The sequence below is a fragment of the Cyprinodon variegatus genome, unplaced genomic scaffold, assembly GCF_000732505.1.
Source record: "Cyprinodon variegatus isolate N-32 unplaced genomic scaffold, C_variegatus-1.0 Scaffold833, whole genome shotgun sequence".
Lineage (NCBI taxonomy): Eukaryota > Metazoa > Chordata > Actinopteri > Cyprinodontiformes > Cyprinodontidae > Cyprinodon > Cyprinodon variegatus.
Window position 1 is genome coordinate 345,575 of NW_015151286.1, and position 7,059 is coordinate 352,633.

Here is a 7,059-nt window from a genome sequence, read left to right on the forward strand (position 1 = left end):
AAAAATCAGTTTACTTTTTTTTTTTTTTTTCCAGTGACCCTAATCCTCTTCCGTAGAAGTCAATGTCACAAATGAATAACTTTTATTTTAGAGTAAAAGATATTACTATTAATATAATGGGACTTTTCTAGAGAATCATTATACATAGTTATTTTATTCAGGGTTTCCACAGTCTCACATAATTTCAGAATTCCCTGACTTTTAACTGACTCAGGATTAGTTTTCCCTGACAAAATAAATGCAGCCGTTTGTAGTTTTGGTAACTACATTAAAATTACCGCTAGGTGGACAAAAATCACGCTATCTGGAGGAAAATCACCCGGCTTTTTCAAATCACGCGAGAATGTGTACAAAACAACAAAAATGGCGCCGGCAACTCTTCTGGCTCGTTTTCATCGAATGTCTGTGATTTTAAAGTAATTTTGAGTGATAAATAATTTTTTTTTGCGATCATTGCACTTGCCCAGCGGGCAAATGCAATGATGAAATTTGTACTCTCCCAACAATAAAAACTACCTGCCCCAGGAGATTGGGCGATGGTTAACATCGAGCCCTGTTTACATCGACCGTAGGTTTATGACATTTTGTTATGTGATAGAACAGGGCTGACAACATTTTAGGAGCAGTAGCAGAATAAATAATGGTCTTCCAATTTTTTCAACAAAAGTAAAAATCTGAAAAGTATTTTTTTTTTTAAAGCCCTTCTAAGTCAGAACTCTGCAAATAATTTGGGAAATGCTGCTGACCAGTTGGGTTTACAGTTAGTCACTTCCGTTTAAATAAAATTTAAGTTTGTGGTTAAATTATGAAAAGGTTTTTGTGATGTGGCTCCTATTGAGAGACCCTTCTTGTAAATAGCTTTCTTTTTGACATTACTTTTTTCTCAATGCTCTCAACATACCTAAACATAAAGAAAAATGCTCCCACTAATTTGTTCCTGTATTTTCCCTTGTGTCCTTTTTCCACTCATTTGTTTTACTGCTTTTACTCACAATATTCCTGTTCCTCTCCTTCATTTCACCTCCTCCTCTCTCCCCTCTTTCCGTCCCTCTCCCCTTTCCCCAGCTCTCAGTTTCTCTCTACAGGGCCGAGTTAGGCATAAGCGAATAATTAGGTAATTGCCCCCTTGATTGAGCTCAATAGGAAACATTTCAATTAGGCTAAAACTGCGCAAGGAGGAAGTAGGCTCTTACAAAGGGAAACATTCCTTGTCATGCAACTGTCAGCCCCTTAGCCCACACCAAGAGCCAGGATTAACTGGATACTAGAAGAGGAAATGCTCGGGAAGATGGAGGTTGTTCTAAAAAAAAAAAATCCAGGGAAAAAAGCGAATAGGGAACGTTGGGGGCCTGCTGGGGAGAAAGAAAGTTAGGGGAACAGAGGGTGGGACTCTTAAAGTGGGAGGTGGGGGCCGAAGAGACAGCAAGAAATGATGGCCGTAATTACGGCTGTGTTTAAACACGCCTTCGCTCTGATATGATTTTCGTGGTGATCCCCTGTCCAGATAACAAGGAGACCCCTCTACTAGGCCTGCTGCCTGTAACAAATTACTCCCTCCCAGCCATGGAAGGGACACAGTTCCTGAGCGGGGAGGAGGGGGTCTGCTGAGAAACAGGAGAGAACGGAAAGAGCTAAATAGGTTGGAGTAGGTTTAAAAAAAAAAACACTAATGAGCATCTCCCTTGTCAAAACCACACAAAGAAATCAATCCCCTGGTGTTTATATCATAGATGTTTGAATCCTGTCTGCCACCTGTGTGTTTGTGTTGGTATCAGCAAAGAAGCGATTTCAGCTGCAGCTCACATGCCTTTCTGTCATCACAGTCACCTCTGGTGCCCTCATACATGGGCCATGAAATTGAGGAGCTGGGTGCTGACCTCTAATAGAATACGGGTGCCTGTATGTGTTTTATGTAGGTGTTAATGGATAGTGTGTGCACGTCTGTGCAGACAGGTGCTAGCCCTCCGAGGCTGAGAAACCAGTCCCTCCTGCCCGTCAGTGAGAGCATCTGTGCCGAGTGAAAGGTGCACGACGCTGACGTTGGTTATTATTTCTTCTACTTATTGTGTTTTTGAATTTCTACTCACACTACTATGTGTTTACTTCTGCAACTGATACAGAAATGTTTCCTTTTAATTTACTAACCTTTAACCTACACAAAAACTAACATGTTTAGGTTTGTTTATTTGCATGTGCGTAAAGAGAGACTTTGACCTGAGCTGTCTAATCCCCCGTCCCTGTGGGACGCAGTGTGGTCAGGAAAGCAAACGGTGGTCTGTGTTAATATGTTTCCTGTATCTTGGCCACCATACCTGTGTGGTTCACCTCGAAACAAACTCACCTCATAACTGGGCAAACCAGATGCAAACCTATACTTCCTCTGGCAACACTGATGATTGTGCTTTCAAGCTTCCTATACAGTTTGGAAGACTAAGAAATCTGATTTCTGTATTTCAAACCTGGTTAAGTGGAGAAAAGAAAAAGGGGATTGGAAAAAAGTATTTCCAGACTTTATTCGCTCTTTTATTTTCTTAATGTCTTACCTTTTATCATTTTTTTTTCCTTCAGTCCTCTCTTGTAACATTTCTGCATGCCACCTTCTCTCTCCCTTTATTCTACTTATCTTCTCTGTTTTCTAATTTCTAGTTATTGATTTTTTTTCTTTATTTTATGCTTGAAGCATCACCGCTGTAGGTTTATAGTGAAGTCCCTTTCTTTTCATACCCTTTTGGAAGATGATAACAATCAGGGTGATGGTAAAGGGTTCATTATGCTTGAAACTTGTACAATCCACCAGGAAAATAAGCTGCCAGTCACAGAATTTGCAGCATTTATACCCCGTGAAGCTTTCCCCCCCGAGTGGAAGCGTGGAAGTGAAGCACATACAGCAAGCTGAATACACCACACTACCAGAGGAAGTAGAAAACACAGCCTTCACTTCTTTTTCCCAGCCTTTTTATGCCCTCCAAGAGTGTCGGTCATTTCTTTCTAGGAGTTTGTCCACAATGTGTTATAGTGGTGCTGTTTAGGAACTAAATCACAGAATGTTTCTAGATGTTTACATTTAAAGGATCTGCTGCTCATTCGCCATGTTTTGCTGCATGGATCTGTCTGCGTCATTACAAAAACAAATTCTGTCACGAACACCACACAGAGGGGCTTGGAAGCCAGAAATGTGTACTTTGCCACGCGGACCTCGTGGACACATCAGTTATAAACCAAGTTAAAGGAGGCCTTTTATCCTCAGAGACTTAGAAATTATATGATTGTTGTACTATCCAACGCTATATCTAGTTGACATTATAAGGTAAGCAACACTTGCCTGATTACAGTTAGGGTTGGGAATTGATTAAGATTTTCACTTATCGATTATGTGAAACAATAAACTTGCTAGTGCACGGTGACATTCGTCTACCTTCGCCTGGGACGTTCTGTATCTGCCTGCCTTGGTGAAAACAGAAGGCAGTGAACGGGAGCTACCAGCCTCTGAGCCAGCAAGGCTACCCATCTCGTCACATCATCTAAATCTAATGGAGAAAACATCCGTTTAATGAAAAAGCATTACTGTACAATTTCGGGAACTAAACTTATCTCCAACTGATTTAAATAATCACATTTCTCTCACTCCCTGAACTGCTGAGAAACTTCGTAGCTTGTTTAATAACCCCAACCAGAGGTAGGAAATTAGTTTATTTCCAGAAATGGCATATGATTTACTAGGAACCACATTAAGCTCAGCCAGTGATATGAACCTAGCTACTTAACACCAGAGTTGCCTTCCATGCTGGTCATAACTTTAGCTTCTGTCCGGAAGCATCAAAAACACGGCATTCGTTAAAATGTATAGCATGTTGTGTGCGCAGGTGTTTCTGCATGTCGGATGTATTTCCTACCACGGATATAATTGCCACTTTGCAATGATTGCAAAGAGCCTTATTGCCATCTTTCTCTTCCTTAAAATGAAGCCAAACTTTCGATTCCTTTGAGCGCTTTTTGTTTTGATTTTCTAGACTTACACCTGGTCAAGTCGTACTTGCTTACTGAATGCGTTGTGCGTAACTTGCGTAAAAACGTGACGTAAGTAGTGCCGCCCAGCGCTAGGCTCTAGTGCTGCCTGGAGTCGTTAAGAGAATCGTCAAGCGATTTTCTTGCCAAGCGGTGCCCTGGAATTGGAACACACAGAACCAGTTATGAACAGGAACCGGTTTTCGATTCCCATCCCTAATTTTTTTTTGGTTTTAATGTTTCTCAAAGACATAAAATTCAACCAACATAAAGCTTATGAAGGGTGATGGTTTTGGGTTACACAGCTGAAATCATCCAAAGCCCTATTTATTAAGCACTTTAAAAGACTGATACCAAGACTTTCGCCAATGGATTACTGAAAATTCCATGATTAAAAAGAATGCAAATACTGCTAAAAAAAAAAAAAAAACTCTCTAAAACACAAGTAGTAGTGTGAACGGAAAATTTGTTTTTGCATTGTATAAAACAACGAGTGACACGTTTTGTTATTTATGTTTATGCACTGAATGCGTTTCCTCTCAGCTTTTATGCCAAAAGTCAACTGAAATGTTAAAAAACGATCTAGAAATAAGTAAAAATTTCTCAAATTGAGTGAATTTACCCTTAATTTGAGTAGGTAAATGACATGATTTGCCAATTTAATGAGTATTTTTACTCTTAAAATAAGATATTTAGATAAAATGCACTTGAAATAAGACAATGTAATTGTGTTTTCTTATTTTAAATAGAAAAATATGTCTTTTACCTTCTAAATTCAAGAACAAATGCACTTATTTTAAGAAATAATGACTTATCTAGATTTAGATTTTTTCCAGTGTATCTTTGTAATTTCCCAGTTTTTTTTATATGCTTTTAAATCAAAATTAATTCCCATTCACTCACATAGTGATGGAAAGTATTTTATTTTTCAATATGTGGTGGTTTGTCCGGTAAATGACTTTATTTAGCAGTATTTCCAGCAATTCTATCCTGTTGACCAAAAATTGTGTCTTTCTGTATATTTTGGTCAGGAAACGAGGGGACTGGTGTATGATTGCAGCTTGTTTCTATGATTTGTTTACTCCAGTTTTACCATTAACTCACAGCAAAGGAGAGACTGATGTTCTAGGATTACGTAATGGTACCTTTAAGTATCCTATTCATCACATGGAGTTTCTCTACCTTACATGTTTTGTTTTTCTCCTCTGTCCTCTATCAGCTATTCAAGCTATTTCCTTACGGTTCCCACTAACATCCATAACACGAATCCCATGAACTGACCACCTCTGCCTGCTTGTGTTATGACAGCTTCAAGCTCTTGACTTGATTTAGTCAAGGCAGGACATACACATCCGCAAGTATAATTCAGTAATTTGTGTTTGCGCATTTGGTGACAATTGTGACAAATGAGCGGCCTGGAGTCAAATACCTACCTGCCTCCCCCCTCGTTTCCTGCTGCGGCAGACGCTTGCTTACTCTACTCAGGTGTATGGTCAGAAGGCTCGCGTGCCAAGCATGAATGGGCCACCTGAAGAGGTAATGATTGCAAAGATCCCAGTTTTTTTTTAATTAGATTCAATCTTTGAATCCTATCAGCTCAGCTGGGCTCTGGTGATCTCATCCCAGCTAGTTTTGTCCTTTTTTTGAAGCACGAGAAATCCTTAAAGGGCTTCACATAATTTGTACCTTCGCTTGGCAACATGCTCCGCTTGAGCGAACACTCATCCAGAGAGATCGCCACATCCAACCATCCCCTTCATTTACATTTTCCGGGGCATTTTTCATCGTAAGTACTTTCTGTCGTCAATGTTAAGCAGGGAGCTAGAGGGTTCGCATCACAGCAGACGTTCAGCTCGAGACAGAACGTTTATGAAAGCCAGGCAGAAAACAGGAGGATCCTGCTCCAAAATGAGTTCCATTCTCCTGGAAGTCCTGCACAGAATTAAGACATGTAATACTCATATGGAGCAGTTTATGAGGATTAAGAGGTTTTATGTGGTCTGTGGAGCCAGGAGGAATACTTATTGCAACCTTCTTCTCTTGCACCGAAACCTCTCACTGTTGCAGAAAAGTACATTTTTGGTGAGAACCAATGTTTGACATCACCGTAATAAAGCTTCAACATTGGTAGCTGGCGGATATTTAATGTGAAAAACTGAAAAATGTTGGCCTGCTTTTTGGGTTCTGGTGACGTATTTGATTTTATATCTTTTTTTTTCTTTCCTTAAAGTGATTTTCAGATTGTGCTGAGACAAATTTGTAAACATGTATGCTTGTAGTGTGCACGTGTGTGGCATTCTTCATATTTCTCCCTAAAGGAAAAGGCTCATGTTCACTCTCTAACTCGTCCTGGTAGAGGGTCAATTGCAACCAGTTGGCCGCCAGTCTAGTCCAAAGTAAACATTTGCAGAGAGGCGACTGTACAGGCAGGTACTTGGGCGCTCTGTGTGTTGCTCAATTTTGCTTTTCCCCTTCCATTTAGACTCCCTCCCTTCTTCCACCCAGTACTTCTCCATGTGCGCCGGTGGGCCACGCTTTCCTAAGGGCTGGATATTGCCAGGGGAGCTGCTCTTTGAATCACGGCAGCTGATCGACTGGGGCCTGCAGGAGTGTTGGCTTTCAGTGTGCTGTCCCAGCCTGCGTGTTGTGGCATCAGTAGTTTAAGTGTGCTGGAAGATTGCATCCATCAAGACAAAACAAGTCAGCTTAGTTCTTTTTCAACAAAGGGCTTTAATTTAGTGCTTTAAGTGCCGGTGAGCCAGCAAAAGATCCCAACATGCCCCTCTTTTGTTCTAGCATAGAAGGAGAGTTCTTCTGCAGATTTGCAGGAAAGCCTCTGGAGGACTGCAGCTCAGAGCACTCAGCGTTTTGAGCCTGATGGTCGATGACTGCTTTAACTGGGACTGGGGTGCTGTCTGCACAGCTCAATTTTGCCCACATTAATCAAACTCACATTTCCTCGCATCAGCCAGTGTGCCTATCAGCAGGACTGGCTTGTTAGCATAATGAATGCAGGTGATTTTACACAGAGGGACCCAGTCTTCAGCTGGCAAA